The sequence below is a fragment of the Heloderma suspectum genome, chromosome 5, assembly GCF_057233095.1.
Source record: "Heloderma suspectum isolate Gila_16-S chromosome 5, 16-S_ref, whole genome shotgun sequence".
Lineage (NCBI taxonomy): Eukaryota > Metazoa > Chordata > Lepidosauria > Squamata > Helodermatidae > Heloderma > Heloderma suspectum.
Genome location: NC_139462.1, coordinates 184125516 through 184144854, shown reverse-complemented (window position 1 = coordinate 184144854; position 19339 = coordinate 184125516). Strand labels below are relative to the sequence as shown.

General features: G+C 43.3%; 1 protein-coding gene across 11 annotated transcripts in view; it reads left to right on the top strand.

Moving 5' to 3' along the window:
• The first annotated feature begins 4064 nt into the window (after positions 1–4064).
• Positions 4065–19339, top strand: part of LOC146344933 (histone deacetylase 9-like) — a 398626-nt gene continuing 383351 nt past the window's right edge. For 4 of the 11 annotated variants that reach the window (XM_084858629.1, XM_084858627.1, XM_084858632.1 and 1 more), the window contains exon 1: positions 4091–4587. The gene's annotated coding sequence lies outside the window, so the exon portion shown is untranslated. Of the gene's footprint in view, positions 4588–19339 lie in introns of all 11 variants that reach the window. The other 7 variants (XR_014792360.1, XR_014792359.1, XM_084858635.1 and 4 more) reach the window with 3 other exon arrangements.

The window sequence follows — 19339 nt, the reverse complement described above, 5'->3', positions numbered from 1 at the left end:
GTGTGGTTGTCCGAGTTAAGGAGCTGAAACTCATGCCTAATATGTGTATGTCAGGGGTGAGACTGGGAGAAGCCATATATCAGGGCTGGGGCCAGCAGTGTGGCCCTGCGTTCCCTTTCTACATGTGGACCATCTTCATATGAGTAATGCATGAAGGTGATTTGCTAAGGAGTAAATCTCATTGAACTGAATGTGGCTTACATTTGAGCAAACTTGCATAGCTTTGCACTGTCAGCTGCTACACTACATCAACTCTCTATTCTTGCCAAGTGCCCTGGGGTTTACCCTAAAGTAGATGTGCACAGGATTGCAGCCTACAGTACATTCAGAATTAAGTTCTGTTGTGTCCAATGGGACTTACTCCATAGTAAGTGTGCTCAGGATTGCAGTCTTAAACACACAGTCTTGTTAATGATGAAGTAACAAGAGAATTTAATCTTGTCCTCTTGTGATTTTTTTTAAAAAGAAGTTGCTACATAACATAAAGAAAAATGATGGTATTTTGTTTATTTTCATGATCTTCAATAGGATTACTCCAGCCTTTCTAAGACAAAAAAAGTCTTCAGGAGGTAAGGTCAACCCACATGTCATGTTTATTCTACATAACCTTTTACAAAGCTTTTCCATTTCAATGTGTCCCTCATAAAAGGTCATACCAATTAATTGTTTAAAACCTTTTCTCCTTATCCTAATATTTACATATCCTTATTGAAATGTCAGCACTGGTGTTGATGTATTTCAGAAGTATTATTCCATGCCACAGACAAATGCTAGAGTTCATAAAACAAAATAATATTTATTGCATTATCTTCACAAATAACAGGAATTGGTCTACTAAAATGAGATGGGGTACAGATGCCACCCACTAGTGTTGGCCTACTCCTCATGGCACTTAAATAGATGGGCCATAGTTTAATGGTAGACTACATGCTTTGCATCTCTGGCATCTCCATTTAAATCAGGGTTGGACAATACACACCCCTGCCACCCCCCAAATTCAGGGTTTTTGTGTGTGTGTGCTACGTAGCTGCAGTATGTCCCCTTTAAGAATTTCTAGCCTCATAGAATAGTAGGGTTGGAAGGGGCCTACAAGGCCATCGAGTCCAACCCCCTGCTCAATGCAGGAATCCAAGTCAGAGCATTCCCAACAGATGGCTGTCCAGCCTCGTCTTGAACGCCTCCAGTGTGGGAGAGCCCACCACCTCCCTAGGTAATTGGTTCCATTGTCATATTGCTCTAACAGTCAGGACGTTTCTCCTGATGTTCAGCTGGAATCTGGCTTCCTGTAACTTGAGCCCATTATTCCGTGTCCTGCACTCTGGGATGATTGAGAAGAGATCCTGGCCTTCCTCTCTGGGTCAACCTTTCAAGTACTTGAAGAGCGCTATCATATCTCCCCTCTTCTCAAGGCTAAACACACCCAGTTCTTTCAGTCTCTCCTCATAGGGCTTTGTTTCCAGTCCCCTGATCATCTTTGTTGCCCTCCTCTGAACCCTCTCCAGTTTGTCTGCATCCTTCTTAAAGTGAGGTGCCCAGAACTGGACACAGTACTCCCAATGAGGCCTATCCAGTGCTGAATAGAGGGGAACTAATACTTCCCAGGATTTGGAAGCTATGCTTCTATTAATGCAGCCCAAAAGAGCATTTGCCTTTTTTTGCAGCCACATCACATTGTTGGCAGCTTGTGATCTACAACAATTCCAAGATCCTTCTCACTTGTTAGTGTTGTTGAGCCACATATCCCCCATCTTGTAACTGTGCATTTGGTTTCTTTTTCCTCAGTGCAGAACTTGGCATTTATCCCTATTAAATGTCATTCTGTTGTTTTCTGCCCAGCACTCCAGTCTATCAAGATCACTTTGAATGTTGTTTCTGTCTTCCAAAGTATTAGCTATCCTGCCCAATTTTGTGTCATCTGCAAATCTGATCAGCATTCCGTGCATCTCCTCCTCCAAGTCATTAATAAAAATGTTTAAGAGCACTGGGCCCAGGACTGAGCCCTGCGGTACCCCACTTGTTACCTCTCCCCAGTTTGAGAAGGTCCCATTGAGAAGGCACTTCACCCATCCTCCATGATTTCTCAAACAGAATAGACAGCGGTTCTGAGAGTTCTTCTGCCAGTTAGGGTACCTCTTGACACTATGCCCTCTTTGATATACAGAGTGACACCTCCAGTACACCCTTCCCTGTCCTTCCTACAGAGTTTATATTCAGGGATGATTGTACCCCACTGGCAATCTCTGTTCCACCAGGTTTCTGTTATGCCCACTATATCCAAGTTCTCTTTTAAAACCAGGCACTCCAACTTTCCCATGTTGGTGCAGCGGCTTCTAGCATTAGACTAGAATGACCTATACATGGTATCCCTCCCCAGATTTCTCTGGTGTGTGTGTCTTTTGCTACGACCCCTAGACCTCTTTGACTGGCCACATATTTCACCATATGCTCATGGCCTATTCCCTCCTTGTCCCCATTTGGGAAATCGGACACATTTTCACCTTTATCCCCTGGGGATGATTCAGCCTGAACCAGATGCTTCCCAGCTCCTGTCAGCTTTCCCCCAGGGTTTAGTTTAAAAGCTGCTCTAGACATAGAAACATAGAGCTGGAAGGGGCCTACAAGGCCATCGAGTCCAACCCCCTGCACAATGCAGGAAGCCTGATTCCCAGGCGGTCTCCCATCCAAGTATTAACCAGGGCTGACCCTGCTTAGCTTCTGAGATCAGACGAGATCGGGCATATCTAGCCCTTTGCTCTGCCACCTTATTTAAGTTAAGTGCTAGCAGTCTGGTTCCATTCTGGTTCAAGTGGAGACTGGCCTTCTTGTATAGGCCTGGTTTGTCCCAAGATGTTCCCCAGTGTTTAACAAATCTGAATCCCTCCTCCCTACACCACTGTCTAATCCACACATTTAGACTCCTCAGCTTTGCCTGTCTAGCCAGCCCTGCGTGTGAAATAGGTGCATCTAGCAAAAGCCACCTTCATGGTCCTGGATTTCAACCTCCTACCTAGCAACCTAAATTTGGCTTCCAGGACCTCATGACTACACTGCCGGTACTAACATGGACCACGACCACAGACTCCACCCCAGAACCATCTACAAAGCAATGTAGATAGTGCATGATATCTTCACACCAAGCAGGTAATTTACTATGTGGTCTACAAGCCCATCACAAACCCAGCTGACTATGTGTCTAATGATCAAATCTCCCACTACTGTACCCCCCTGCCCCCCCAAAGAACATCCTCAGCATGAGAGGATATTTGTTGGCCTTCCAAGGAATGGGTCCCTTCTAAGGGATCATTTCCGTCTTCCTCAGCATGACGCCCTCCTTCTGAGACCTCCATTCTCTGTGATAGCTGTTACCCAGGGATTGGGACACTGCTATTAGGTCCCTGATTAGGTTATGGGCAGACTCAAGTTGGAGAAGGTTAAACTCCAGGCACCCAGGCCCCAAACCATTTAGGGCTTGAAAGGCAAGCACCAACACTTTAACCCGTGCCAGGAAACAGACTCGGATCCAGTGCAGGTTAAACACTGGCTGCATATGTTCCCCGAGCCCTGTCCAAGTCAGACCTAGTGGTGGTATTTGCGAGCAACAGAAATTTCCGAACAGTCTTCAAAGGCAGCCCCACCTGCAAGGCATTACAGTAGTATAACCTGGCTGTTTGTTGTTGTTGAGTCATAAATCAGCCTTCCCCAGCCTGGTGCCCTCCAGATGTGTTGGGCTAAAACTCTCATAACCCCCCATTCAGCAGCTGGCTGGGGGATTATGGGAGCTGTAGTCCAACACAGCTGCAGAACGCTAGGATGGGGACGACTGGCACAGATAACAGAGGCCAGCAGCAGGCTGCTGGCATCCAGAAGGGCACACCATCCTAAACTGGGGGGGGGGATCACTTCAGCAAGCCAGCCAACAGGCCTATACGCACACCTCTAAAAGTTGCCTCATGGCAATATATATATATATATTAGGGGGACACCCCGATATTTCCCATGTTCGCGTTTCAAATGCGCGCGCATGCAAACGAGGGAAATAAAGGTTGCTGGCCCCCTTCCGTTTCGGCTGCGTGCGAGCAGGCAGCCTGGCCTCCCCGCCGCACCTGCCCTCTCGCGGGGCTTCCCTCCGCCCTCCTCCGCGCTCTCGCCTCTGGGCGGCGGCGGCCGGGTTGGCTGCGCCGGCGTCCTCTCCCCTCTCCCCTCCCACCCCCGCTCCATTGACTGCTATTTTTAGTAAATCCTCCTCGAGTCGCCACGGCGGGCTGCGAGCGCAACGCGCAGCTCCTCGCGGCGGCGGCGGCGCCTTCTTCCCTGGGTTCCTCCCTCCGCATCTCCGCCTCGTCCTCCGGGGCTCGCTCGTCCCCGTCCAACGCTCGCGCTGCCGCCTGCCGGGGCAACGCTCATGTAAGCCCCATCCACAACGACAGGGGCCGCCGCCGCCGCCGCCGAGGCAACTTTTCCGCCCCTTCCCCGCCTCCCCGTCCTTCGGCGCTCCTTCGGAAGATGGCAGTTCGGGGCAGGGCTGCGAGTCACAGCCCCGGAGCGAAGAAGAGATAAAGCAGGCAGACAGCCGCGGCCTCTGCGAAGGTGAGCGCGGCACCGGCGACCGACCCCGGCCACTCCCCGCGCCCGGCCGCCCCAACTCTTCCCCTGTTGCCCTGCGAGGCGGGTGGGGGCCGCAGAGCCACCTCCCCGAGGAGGCTGGACGTGGGCACGGCTCAGCGGCGCTGCCTTTTCGCTCCAGCAGCGGGAAGGACGCGCGCGCTCCTTCCCAACTCCTGCCGAGCGCGGCCGGTCTCTCTGCGAGCCTTGCCCGGGCTGGGGCTCGCAGAAGTCCGGCCCTCGGTCAGTCTCCCGGCGTCACGCCCAGGGCTCTTCCGCCTCGCTTAGGATGCTGCTGCTGGGAGAGAGGAGCAGTTCAACTAGTTTTGCGTTGCTTCTGAATGCTGACAGTTCTGCTTAAGGGCGGGGAGGTAGTAGGATGCATTTTTGCCGGGTCTCACTCCACCTCTCTCTTATCCCCCCTTCCCTGTATTACCTGAGCTGGGCTATCATCACACCATTATTTTTAAACAAGGCATCTGGATTTATTCTTGGAAAGCTCCATAGCTGACAAAAATAAATAAATAAATAAATAAATTCTGAGCCACTGTTAGGAGCGTACTAATTCTAAATTATATACTTGTGAAGATGCACTGGGTAATTAAAAGCTTCTCTGAGGTGTCACAGTAGGAGATGGGTACCAAACAGGCGGAAGAGCTTGGCGCCTAACATTTGGGGGTATGATCACAAGCGCTGCGTTCTGAAGGGGCTGTGCGATTTCAGTGCAGATTTGTTTGAATACCAGAAGTAGATTAATTGTAGTCTATTCCCACCCCAAGAAATGAGGCTGCAATATGCATGCTTTTTGGGAAGGAAGTCCTAATGAACAAAATGGGACATCCTTCCAAGGTAGCTTGCCTAGAATTTGACTACAGGTGCATATGAGGTGTATCCAGATTTTAAAACTGGGGTAGTATTGCCTGTTTCCCTTTTGATTCAAATGACTGGGTTTTTTCAGGACTTAGTTATAGCAAGGTGTGGGTTTTCTGGGTTTTGTGCTTGAGGGATATGTATTTCCACAAAGCAAACTTCTAGGATGAATAAGTCTGAATCTTGTAACTATGGAAATAGCTGCTGTTGCTTTAAAAGAGAAAAAAAAGTCTGTAGAATGCCTAGAAATGACTCTTTACAATGGAAATGCAGTTGTTTTGATATTCAACAAATTTCATAAATACACTTCTAAACATCCATATGTATGGTTCTATAAATAAAGAAAGCTACAGGATGTATATATCTCAAGTTTCACCAACCAGTTGGCTTATATTTTTTTTTATTGAAAACAAATGTGCCTGCCCCTGTAATGCTGAAACATAATATAAAAACCTTAAAGATGAGGACTCCATCAGAATTCTAAAATATGATTAAAACATACAAGTTATGAGAAAAAAGGAAAATAAAATTCTATTTATAAAAGAGATATTTAAATAGCTATACAATGGAGCAAGAACTCAGGAAGTATATAATGATAATGTTATACAGAGTGTGTTTTATCCTTAAAGGTGGCCTAAAAATAATTTTAAATAAATAAAACCATCTTTTGATGTTTGAAAAGATCTGTGTCCTCTTACATGAATTTTGATTATCAACATCATGAAATGACTGACTGAAGAACAAAACAACAATATATTACACATTCGTGTACTGGAAAAAATGATTTTAGGGGTATGAATGTTTCATTTTTTGTGATATGTTTGGAAGCACTGTTACTAATTATTACTGCTTTGTGGTGTTTCTGTTTCTCAGGTGTTCTTGTGCTTACACTCAAAATAGCACTAAATCCCCAGAATATAGTTTAAGGATTGCATCCTATGCATGTGTAGACAGAAAAAAGCCCTACAACTCCTGGCATGCCCCAGCCAGCATGGTAGGGTCAGGGCATGCTGGGAGCTGTAGGGCTTTTTTCTGTCTACACATGCATAGGATTGCACCCTTAAACATTTTGATGCACATAGGTTTAAAATATTTTAAGGGGGCAGGCAAGACTGGGATCAGTGCTGAACCCTTTTGAGATGCACGGCCCGGGCAGCTGCCCAAGGACAGCAGGTGTTGACTCTGGCCCTAAAATCCCACTGTGTTCAATGAGGCTTCCACCCTCATAAGTGTGTTAAGGATTGCACTCTTACAATAGCTTTTTCTGGATTTTTTGTTTTTGCAAAAGTTACCCAGCATGTAGAGACATGTATTTATTTATTACATTGTTATTCTTCAAGGAGCTTAGGATGGTGTGGTGCCCCCCCCCCCAATATTCTCTCGGCAACTGTATGAAGTGGGTTAGACTAAGAGAATTGGTGATCCAAGTGAGCTCCATGGCTTAGGCGGGATTTAAAGTTTTTCCTGTAGTCTCTACACCATGGAGCATCTCTACACCAGCCTAAAACCCTGCATTTAAAACAGGGCTTTCTGCTTCCATTATAAATGCAGGATCACAATGACTCCCTTTTCATATGCTTCTTTCCCCCCCTCCCCTTTCCCCCTCCTTCTCCACCTTATCTGAGTCTGCCATATCTTTCATTGATCTCGCTGCTTTTCCTCTTTTCTTGGAGAGAACTCAAGCTGAACACAACAGGGTAATTTAATAGCTCATTATCTGCCATCCATTTAAAAACCGAACAAAGGACATTTAGTGCAAGAGATGCCCTGGAGGGTTGTGGTGTCATCTAAAGAGCCCACAGACTTCTGAGAGAGAGCCATCTCAATAGCAGGATAAAAGCTCTGTGTGAAGAAAGCCATAGTCACACCCTCTGGTCCAGTCTCCCCCAGCTTGATGCCCTTCAGATGTGCTGAACTACAACTCTCATCACCCCCATGGCCGGAGGGCACCAGATTGGGGAAGGCTTGTCTAGCCACTACACTATACTGACTTCCAAAAAATCTCGACTTGGACCTTGGAGACATTCTGCTGCTACTGCTTTTCAAATAAAATTTCCCAGAGTGGTGATGTCTGTCTCTCCTCTGTCCTGGGCCATTGTGTGGCCTTGAGCAAGTCAGGCATTCTTAATTCTTCTTCTTAAAAGAATATAGCCTGATTCTAAATGTGGATACCTTGAAATAAGATCCACTGAATTTGGTGGGAGTGATTTCCAAGTAAACACGTTTAGGATTGTAGCAGCCATTGTCACCTTCCTCACAGTGCTGTTGTGAGTGTAAACACTATAAAGATTGTAGAGCCATTTAAAATCTCACTAAGTACTAGTAATCCATCATCTTTTATTAATGAAGTCTCCAGTATTCATTTTACATATAAAATGTCTAATTATGTCAGTGTAGGAATGAAGAATTGGGTTTCAGCACAATATAAGAGGAAACATATTTTATGCACCCTCCCCCCCCAAAACACTCGTGAATTAACAGTGATTAACACACTTGACCACCCAGATCCCCAGAGCCAGCACACCAGAGCCAGTGTGATACAATGCCTAAAGAGTTGGATTTGGAAAACATAGGCTCAAATCCTTGTTCAGCCATTTCTCTGGATGGTGTCACTATCATGCAGCCTAACCACTTTCAGAGAGCTAAAATGCCTTTGAGGAGAGACAAAATGCAGGTATAACAGATGTTACAGTAAGTAATACTTCCAGCTGCACTTTGGCTTATGATAGTTGTAACTTGTCTCAAGCACCCACTAGGCTGGTTCAAACACAAGCTCAAACCATAGTTTCGCTTTACAAGGTTGAGCCTCAGGATGGCACATTCCCCATCCCCCTCCTCCACTAGGAGGAGTTTTGAAGCTTTCACTTCTATTTTAGATTAACCGCAGCTTGCCATTCTTCTAAACTTGGCACACTGGCCACATTAGGACAACCAGAGGGGGAAAATAAGCCACTATGGCTTCTTTTCCCTGCCTCACACACGCTTTGCGTATGACCTGTGATACCACTCGGATTGCTGTGTTGTCCGAATCCGGCACAGTACATGATGGGAGTGGCTTCTTACCCACCCTAAACTCCTACTACAAGCCATGGGTAGTAGGGTGGGTAAGAGAGCACACCTGCTGTGCACTGCACCAAGTTTGGATGACACAGCAACCTGTGCGACATTGTGGGTAATTATGCTGATGGGGGCGACGTGTGGCACGTGGGGGCTTGGGAAGAAGCCATGGTGGCTTCTTTTCCCCTCATGATTGTCCAGACTCGGTTACTGTGGTTAATCTTAACTATGGCTTATTGAAGTAAGCCCAAGTCAAACCAAAGTTTAAGAAGCTGACTTGTTTCAACAAATTAAAGTTAAGATTAACAACAGTTTAGGATTTGGACGTAACTTGAAACTATGGTTAATCTAAAATTGAAACAGAAGCTCCTGATCTTCTTGTGGCTGGGCCAAAGGAGGAGAGGAGTGTATGGCCTGGTACTCACGTCATATGCAGCAAATTGTGGGCTATTTAACCCACAAGTTGTGGGCGCACGTGCTGCCTGCAAGACACTTCTGGGGGCCATCTACACAGCACTGCTTTCAGCCTTCACTCCGTTGTAACTGCGTAGCATTGAGGCTGTAAAAAAAGCTTTTGCTGTGGTACACGCGCAGTTTACTGCAGACTTCTCCAGTGGGAAAATCCACTGTGTCCTGACAGATAGCCGTTGAAGCAAAGTAAACTGCGGCAGTTGTGCTGCTCTTCTTTTTTAACCATTGTATTTAAATGTGCAGCTTTGCAGGCATGTGAGGGTAGGGGTGCGACACTTTGTGCTTTAGTGGCTGTTTTGTATTTTAGGGGTTCTTTTGTGCCTGTCCATTCCTCATTAGGTAAAATGTGGGTGGTCTGCTCCTTCGTTACCATGCCAACTGTTTGGCAGTTCTCCAGCCTGAGACTCTTGCATTGGTTTGCACATGCCAAGGCTTGTGCCCATGAAAAGTATAGTACATGCCTACCTATCGTTCCGAATTGGTGGCTGGAGCGAAGTTGGTCCTGGACCTTCTGCTTCCCTGACATCCCTCTGGCCCTTGGCCACTGACTCCAAAGCAGCCATTGCGAAGATACAAAGCTGTGAAGGTGTGGTTGAAGAAATGAGCACGCTTCTCCGTGTCTCTGTAACTGCACAGCCGAGAAAGAATGGGGGGGAGTGAAGTGGCATCACAGAGTGACACAAGCACTAGGCATGCCTACCACATGCCCACCACAAAATGTTAAGTTGATTCAGGGAAGGGACAGACAGCTCGCAACTGCGGGAACCCCACAGCAAACCAAAAACATTGTAGCAAAACTCTTTGAAAATCTGCATTTTCCGGGTGAAAACCACGGTTTGGCTGTGAAGTGGCAACTGCGTCCTGAATAACCACAAATCACAGCTGCCACGGAGTAAATGGGTCATGTAAATGGGGCCCCAGTTTCTGAAAATAGCTCCATAAGAGATTGTGAGTGTGACATGTGAACCCGCACCAATGGGTTGTTTAGGGGCTAAGCAACCCAGCAGTTAACCCATGGTTTATTGTCAGGTTAACTGCTAGGTTGGCTAGCCCCTAAACAACCCATTGATTTGGGTTCACACATCACACTCACAACCTTTGATTATGTGATCAGCCCCTATGAGTTTGCTGCAGCTTGTAACACTAAAGCATGGTTTAACATTACAGTGAAAAGTCTCCTTTTATACAAAATGGTCATTCTCAGTCCATGACTTTTAAAGTTTTTCATTCCTATATTGGTCCCAGTACACTTGTATGTATTTACGTGCCTTTAAAAAAATATTATTTCATAGAGAGATACAGGTAATGATTTACATGCCCCTGATTTTCTCTTGTATGTTTTATATTTTTCCACAAATATGGCTCTGGTTTTGACGAACTTGTGATGAATGCAGAGCAATTCCAGTAATTCCTGGAATCAGTGTTTAGGAGTTTCCAGTACTTTTATTTCTGTCACTTTCCTTGACTTCTGTGAGGATCATTTTATAGTAGTGAGCTTAACTTCTGAGATCTTATGTAGTTTTATTTTAGGAGTATTTAATATTGGCTCTTACAAATTGCAGCTTTTTCAGTTAAGATTGAAGAACACTGACCAGTTTAAAATTTCTGAAAGGTTTATTAATGAAGACCTGTTAAGATTCCTAGGGCAAATGATTTCTGAAATTTGTAAAAATGAGAGAGAGAGAGAGCGCATGTGCCAATAATCTCTTTTATGCTAAGGTGATGACAGGAAGTAAACTAAACCTTTTTAGTGGACATATCATAATATGACATAACAATATTTCATTACTTTCACTGGGCTGGTAATTTTTTTTTTCATATTGAAAAATTCTAATGTTACTGTTTGATGTTGTCTCTGAACTGTATTGCAGGCCCACCTATCTTACTTGCCTAAATAGGCAGTACAATGATGGTACTGTGTGATGTTGACAGGATCCTTGCAAACCTTACTCATGCTGTATAGTTGATATTGTGTTAGATACATGTGTTGTGTGGGCTTGGAAATATGTGCATAACCCAAGAGTTCTAAATGATTGATAGTGCAATCCTATACATACGTACTCAGAAATAAGTCTCGTTGTTCCTTATTTCCAGTAAGTGTATTTATGATTGCAGTCTAAATGCTTTAGACTATGTGTGACAGAACAAAATGCTAATTTCTGGAAATCCTTGGTCACTCCATAGTCTCAATTTTTATTTTAACTATAAGAGTCAGCTTAAATTATTGCATAAAAATAATTATCGGTATTTGGTGTAGATAGCTGCAACAGCATTGTCTAGTTCAGTTCCTGCCTTAAGAAATTCCTAGAGCAGCCTACCAACAGACTGTAGCATTTCTGGCAGATGTTTTTCAAGGGAAGTATCTATGCCATCAATTTGTCAGTGATGATTAAAAAAACCCAAATAAACTGCAGTGAGATCTGATTCCCTTGTTGGAAGAAATATTGGAGAATTTTTCCTAGTAGTTTAACACTATGGTAAGAGATCTAGGGCTGTGATTCAGAGGCTGCAATCTTATACACTTTTACCTGGGAGTAAGTTCCATTGAACTCAGTGGAACTTATTTCTGAATAGACATGTATAGAATTGCGATGTAAGTATTTTTTACTTGGAAGCAACTTCCACTAGGCTGTAGGTTTGCAAGAGTAATAGTTGATTTAAATTGTTCAATAATACTTAGGAAGATGTTTATTTTTATAGAAACGACACATTGTAATTTTTTCTTTTACAGTGATCACAGTTTTCATGCAAACGTAAGTTATTAATCCCTTGAAATAAATATAGCATTGATATTTCTTCTTAGATGAGTTGAAATTAATTTGGAGGAGAGAAAATCACTTTTTAAATTTCACATGTACAACTTTTTAAATTTTGCATGTACAATTTTTGCTTAAAATGCTTATTTTCAATTTGCATGTGAACATTTAAAATTCAGTCAAAGTCTGAATTCTTAATTTAGCAATTGACTTTAAAAGCTAAGATGGTAATCCTCCATGCATTTACTTGGGGACAAGCTTCACTAAAATCACTTCCAAATAAATATGAATGTGATTAAGCTGTAAGTGACTTGTTAGTTTTTTAAATGTTTCTGGAGATTTTATTTGTACCACCATTTTGGTGACATGTTTAGCATTTAATTAATTCCCCCCCCCCAAGAAATTGATTTATATTGATTTGTGACATGTTTGCATTGCAAGGAGGTCACACTAGTATTGTAAGAAAATATTTCTGCACAAATATTTACATCTAATGAAGTGAGCTCTAGCTCATAAAAACATTTGTTGTTGTTCAGTCGTGTCTGACTCTTCGTGACCCCATGGACCATAGCATGCCAGGCCTTCCTGTCCTGCGCTCTCTCCCGGAGTGTGCTCAAGTCCATATTCATTGCATCAGTGATGCTATCTAGCCATCTCATCCTCTGCTGTCCCCTTCTCCTTTTGCCTTCAATCTTTCCCAGCATCAGGGTCTTTTCCAGGGAGTTTTCTCTTGGCATTAGGTGGCCAAAATATTTGAGCTTCAGCTTCAGGATCTGTCCTTCCAATGAGCAGTCAGGGTTGATTTCCTTTAGGATGGACTGATTTGACCTCCTTGCAGTCCAGGGGACTCATAAGAGTCTTCTCCAGCACCACAGTTCGAAAGCATCGATTCTTTGGCGCTCAGCCTTCCTTGTAGTCCAGCTCTCACAGCCATACGTTGCTACTGGGAAAACCATAGCTTTGATTATATGGACCTTTGTCAGCAAGGTGATGTCTCTGCTTCTTATTATGCTGTCTAGGTTTGCCGTAGCTTTTCTCCCAAGGAGCAAGCGTCTTTTAATTTCATGGCTACAGTCACCGTCTGCGGTGATCTTGGAGCCCAAGAATGTAAAATCTGTCACTGCTTCCAGTTCTTCCCCTTCTATATGCCAGGAAGTGATGGGGCCAGATGCCATGATTTTATTTTTTTTAATGTTGACTTTCAAACCAGCTTTTGCACTCTCCACTTTCACCCTCAACAAGAGGCTCTTTAGATCGTCTTTGCATTCTGCCATTAGGGTGGTATCATCTGCGATCTGAGGTTGTTGATAATTCTCCTGGCAATCTTAATTCCAACCTGTGATTCATCCAACCTGGCGTTTCTCATGATGTACTCTGCATATAAATTAAATAAGCAGGGCAACAATATGCAGCCTTGTTGTACTCCTTTCCCAATTTTGAACCAATCAGTTGTTCCATGTCCGGTTCTTACTGTTGCTTCTTGACCCTCGTACAGGTTTCTCAGGAGACAGGTAAGGTGGTCTGGTATTCCTATCTCTTTAAGAATTTGCCACAGTTTGTTGTGATCCACACAATCAAAGGCTTTAGCATAGTCAGTGAAGCAGAAATAGACGTTTTTCTGGAATTCTCTTGCTTTCTCCGTGATCCAGCGAATGTTGGCGATTTGATCTCTAGTTCCTCTGCCTCGTCGAAACCCAGCTTGTACTTCCGGTAGTTCTCGGTTGACATACTGCTGAAGCCTAGCTTGTAGGACTTTGAGCATCACCTTGCTGGCATGTGAAATGAGCGCAATTGTACGGTAGTTTGAGCACTCTTTGGCATTGCCCTTCTTTGGAATTGGAATATAAACTGACCTTTTCCAGTCTTGTGGCCATTGTTGAGTGTTCCAAATTTGTTGGCATATTGAATGCAGCACTTTAACAGCATCATCTTTTAGGATTTTAAATAGCTCAGCTGGAATACTGTCATATCTGCTAGCTTTGTTGTTAGTAATGCTTCCTAAGGCCCACTTGACTTCACTCTCTAGGATGTCCGGCTCAAGTTCAGTGGCCGCACTATCATGGCTATCAGGGACATTAAGATCTTTCCTGTATAGTTCTTCTGTGTATTCTTTCCACCTCTTCTTAATCTCATCTGCTTCTATTAGGTCCCTGCCTTCTTTGTCCTTTATCATGTCCATCTTTGCACAAAACGTTCCCTTGATATCTCTGATTTTCTTGAAAAGATCTCTAGTCTTTCCCATTCTATTGTTTCCTTCGATTTCTTTGCATTGTTCATTTAAGAAGGCCTTTATTTATTTATTTCATTTCTATACCACCCAATAGCCCAAGCTTTCTGGGCGGTTCACAAAAATTAAAACCAAACAGGATACAATAAAAGAATTTAAAATATATAGAACATTAAAACCACAATATAACAATAAAACCACACTAAAACCTAGCAGCAGTGCAGGAGTTTAAAATACAAATTTAAAACAGCAAAGCTAAAAGTTTAGAAAGCTAAAATGCTAAAATGCCTGGGAAAATAAAAAGGTCTTCACCTGGCGCCGAAAGGAATACAATGTAAGTGCCAGACGAACCTCACCAGGGAGCTCATTCTAGAGCCGGGGTGCCACAGCAGAAAAAGCCCTCCTCCTAGTAGCCACCTGCCTCACTTCCTTTGGCAGGGGCTCATGGAGAAGGGCCACTGACGATGATCTTAAGGTCCGAGCAGGCACATATGGGAAGGGGCAATCCTTCAGATAACCAGGCCTTCAGATAACCTGACAAGACCTTCTTGTCTCTCCTTGCAATTCTCTGGAAATCTGCATTCAGTTGGGTATATCTTCCCCTTTCTTGCTTGCTTTTCGCTTCCCTTCTTTCCACAGCTACTTGTAAAGCCTCATCAGACAGCCACTTTGCTTTCTTGCATTTCTTTTTCTTTGGGATGGATTTAGTTGCTGCCTCCTGAACAATGTTACGGTCCTCCATCCATAGTTCCTCAGGCACTCTGTCTATCAGGTCTAATCCCTGAAATCTATTCCTCACCTCCACTGTAAATTCATCAGGGATATGATTTAGGTCATACCTGAATGGTTTAGTGGTTTTCCCTACGTTCTTCAATTTAAGCCAAAATTTTGTAATAAGAAGCTCATGATCTGAGCCACAGTCAGCTCCAGGTCTTGTTTTTACTGACTGTATAGAGCTTCTCCATCTTTGGCTGCAAAGTACATAATCAATCTGGTTTCGATACTGACCATCTGGTGATGTCCATGTGTAGAGTCGCCTCTTGTGCTGTTGGAAAAGAGTGTTTGCTATGATCAGCATGTTCTCTTGGCAAAACTCTATTAGCCTTTGTCCTGCTTCATTTTGTACACCAAGGCCATGCTTGCCTGTTATCCTGGTGATTTCTTGACTTCCTACTTTAGCATTCCAATCCCCTATGATGAAGAGGACATATTTTTTTGGTGTTAGTTCTAGAAGGTGTTGTAGGTCTTCATAGAACCGTTCAACCTCAGCTTCTTCGGCCTCAGTGGTTGGGGCATAGACTTGAATTACTGTGATGTTGAATGGTTTGCCTTGGATTCGTACTGAGATCATTCTATCGTTTTTGAGATTGTACCCCAGTACTGCTTTTCCCACCCTTTTGTTGATTATGAGTGCTACTCCATTTCTTCTAAGGGATTCTTACCCACAGTAGTAGATATAATGGTCACCTGAATTAAATTTGCCCATGCTTGTCCATTTTAGTTCGCTGATTCCCAAGATGTTGATGTTCAACCTTGTCATCTCATGTTTGACCATCTCCAGCTTACCTTGATTAATTGATCTGACATTCCAGGTTCCTAAACAATATTGTTCTTTACAGCATCGGACTTTCTTTTCACCACCAGACACATCCACAGCTGAATGTCCTTTCAGCTTTGGCCCAGCCGCTTCACTGTTTCTGGCGCTACTTGGAAATACCCTCTGCTCTTCTCCAGTAGTATATTGGACACCTTCCGACCTGAGGGGCTCATCTTCCGGCGTCATCTCTTTTAGCCTTGTGATACGTTCCATGGGGTTTTCTTGGCAAGAATACTGGACTGGGTTGCCATTTCCTTCTCCACTGGACCACATTTTGTCAGAACGCTCTGCCATGACCCGTCTGTCTTGGGTGGCACTGCATGGCATAGCTTATGGCTTCACTGAGTTACTCAAGCCCCTTCGCCACAACAAGGCAGTGATCCATGAAGGGGCATAAAAACATATACTAATAAATTTGTTGATCTTGTTTTTGCTGCAACAGACCAACACAACTATTCCCCTGGAGATTGTTACAAATATTTAGGATAAGTATGTCAACAAAATAAAAGGACATAATGAACAAACTATAGCAGCTTCATATTCACAACCTTGAAAAATGCAACCTATAAATTCAAACTGAGATATTTCTGCATATATATCCTGATATCCTGTAAGAGTGCTCTCTGTGTGGAAATCAGGGATCATCTTGTGGATTAAGTTCTATGTGTGAAAAAGGGTGCTATGCTAGAAAAAAAATTCATATCCAGCCTCTGTTGGTGCTGTCAGTACTGATAGTGCTGATTTAGAAACTTTATAGAGGAATGGAAGACTGGTCCCAGGTACCCCCTTTCTAGTCCTTCCTCCCTATGGGTTGTCACTAGTGACTCTGTTTTATGGATAATTTTTTGTGAGCCTCCTGCTGCTGTACACCAAGAACCCTGGATCAGGACCACTACTTTAACAATACTCACAAACATGTTGTTACAATGGGGAAAATAATAAACCCATTTCCCGAAGGTGTATGAGATGCTGTGTAATAGGAATTGCATTTCAGTATTCCAAATGTACACCCAGCCCGACATAATGCACAGATTCTGTTAAGTTAAAAAAAAAAAAATTGGACGAAATCCTAATTATATGTTTTTGACATATATCATTAGGTCTCTAGGAGGCAAAGCTGTTAAATTCAGGCTTTGCTTTTAAAAGAGGTGGATTAGCCTAAGGCAAAAGTGTAAGATATTCAAGAAAAAAGAGAAGGCATAAATCCCAGAAGAAAAGTGAAGTTTGAAGCTAAGTGAATGTGGTTTGTGTAATGTGTTAATTGGCTAGGAAGCACATTAGGAATAGCATGGTATTTATTTGATTGAACTTTGAAAACAGCTGATGGTACATTCATGCAAATAGAAACCTTTTTAATATCCAGGTCTTCTTCTTAGCAGTATCTACTTGGTTATACAACATTATATTTTGTGATTTAAGTAAACTGTTGTTTAACAATTCCTAGATTATAGACTTCTAGTAACGTCTTGTAGATGTGGTGGACACCTTTTACAAAAGAATATATTCTTGCAAGCACTCGGAAATCTTTGAGCTTGAGATTTAAAGTCAGAGCTATATATTATATGATAAAATAACTCATAGAATCTATTTATGACTTCGCTGTGGACTTAAACCAATTTTAAAACTGTTTAACTCTTGTTTCACTGTCATGTTATGAGACAATGTTATTGGGAGGGGCCACAGCTCAGTGGCAGAACACCTGCTTTGCATGCAGAAGGTCTCAAGTTCAATCCCTGTCATCTCCTGGTAGAGCTGGAAAAACTTCAGTCTGAAACTCTGGAGAGCCACTGCTGGTCAGTGTCAAGAATACTGGGCTAGATGGTCCAGTGGTCTGTCTCGGTATAAGGCAGTTTCCTATGTTCCTAAGCTGAGGCCGTTAGTAGAGCTGCAATGATTACTCAGTTAAGAACATAGAAAGATGCCTTACACCAAATCAATCATTGGTCCAGCTAGCACAGTACTGTCTGCACTGACTGGCAGTGGCTCTCCAGGGTTTCATCAAGGGCTATAGTCCAGCTCTACCCGGAGAAGCCAGTGATTGAATCTGGGAACTTTTGTGTACAAAGCATGTGCTCTACCACTGAGCTATGGCTTTTCCACTAATTAATCAAATTAATTAATTTAAAACCTTTCACTTAAAAAGGTGCCCCTGACTGATCAGGCAGAAGATTTTTCTGAAGTGTTAAGTATATTTAATACAAGAACTTATGGACACCCCCCCGCCACAGGTCATAAGCACCATGTTAAAAGAGACATTTCTCTGACACAAGCCTGGCCTGCTGTGACACATCTGTGTCATCTAAAAATAAACAGAGTGCATTTTCTTCAGAAAAAAAATGTTTTATTAATATAAAATATATGCAGATGAAATGATTAAAACTCATGCAATTAACTGACTTCATTCCTTTAATCAGGTGTCACACTTAGCCTTTGTGCTTTGCAGAGCAGACGCAGTCAGTTCACACAACCAGCCAGTTCACACAGCCAGTTCAAGCTGGTGAATGTACAATCTGTTCACTTTTTTGGTTTGATAACTGCTTGTGAATGGTCTGACATGCATAGCATTGTAGTTTGCCATGTCCTGGAACATTATCAATATGTGAGCCAGGTTGGTGGGTAGGGAGCCAGTTTGGTGGGTAGGGAGGTGCTGAATTAGACTTGTGAGTAAGTGTTAAAGGCTGTGTTTGTCCATGCCTTGCTCTGCTTGCCTAGATGCTTCTCTCCTCTCCATGGACCCTCCCCACTCTCCACTGCACACTGTGGCATCCCCCCCACCTTATCTCTCTGCTCTCTTTTTTCCCAACACAGCCCTTCCTGTCACCTTCGCTTGTCCAGCTTCATCACCCTCAACCATCTGAAGATCTCCTGCTCCCTGAAATGACTTCATCCATTTTCCTTTGCTGCCCTTTATGCCTGGAACTGCTGTACCAGAATTCCCCTGTGTGAGCACCGCTCTCATTTTCTTCAAGTCCCTCCTAAATTCACCTTTCTCAGGAAGCTTCTGAAAAATCCCCCTAGTCCCAATACCCTATTGTAACTAAGCTAAAGTACATGTAATTGAAATAATAGCATATTCTTCCTCTGCTTATCCTTGCCTCCATTTCCCTCCCTTCCGCTGTTATTTTCCTATATCTATTTTTAGATTGTAAGCCCCTTGGGGTAGGGACCTGTCAAACCTGTTCTTTGCAGAACACCATGTAAATAAATGGCGGTAAAAAGCAATGCACAAGTTTTTATAAAGTATGTTTGTGTATGAATGAACACTGAAAACGGAAGTTAGGTAATATATGTACGCACAATATTTCATCTTTGCAGTTATTTGTCAAGTGCAGCCTAATGTTTTGGCAAGAAGGGAATACTGGCTATATGTGGATCTAATTAGATCCAGAGTACTGTCTCTGTACTTGAGACCTATGGGATAAACTCCACTACTGAGATCAACTAAAAGCACCATCTACTTTGGCAAGAGGGATTGCCAACTTAATTTTTCTTCCTGGCACATAGATTTACTGCCTCCACATCCCATCAGATATGCCGTCACTTTGTGCTGCTTCTTCTGTATCTTACAAATCACAAACCATCTCTAATTCTGTATATACACCACTTGGAATTATTTAAAAAAGAAAGAAAAAATATGGAAGGATGGAATAAGAAATGTAAGATGTACACTAGCTGAGTCTCAATAAAGGGTGTATTATCAAAGCTGTGCTTTCTTAGAGAATACATTACACTAAAAAAGGTATAAAGCATGGTTTTGAC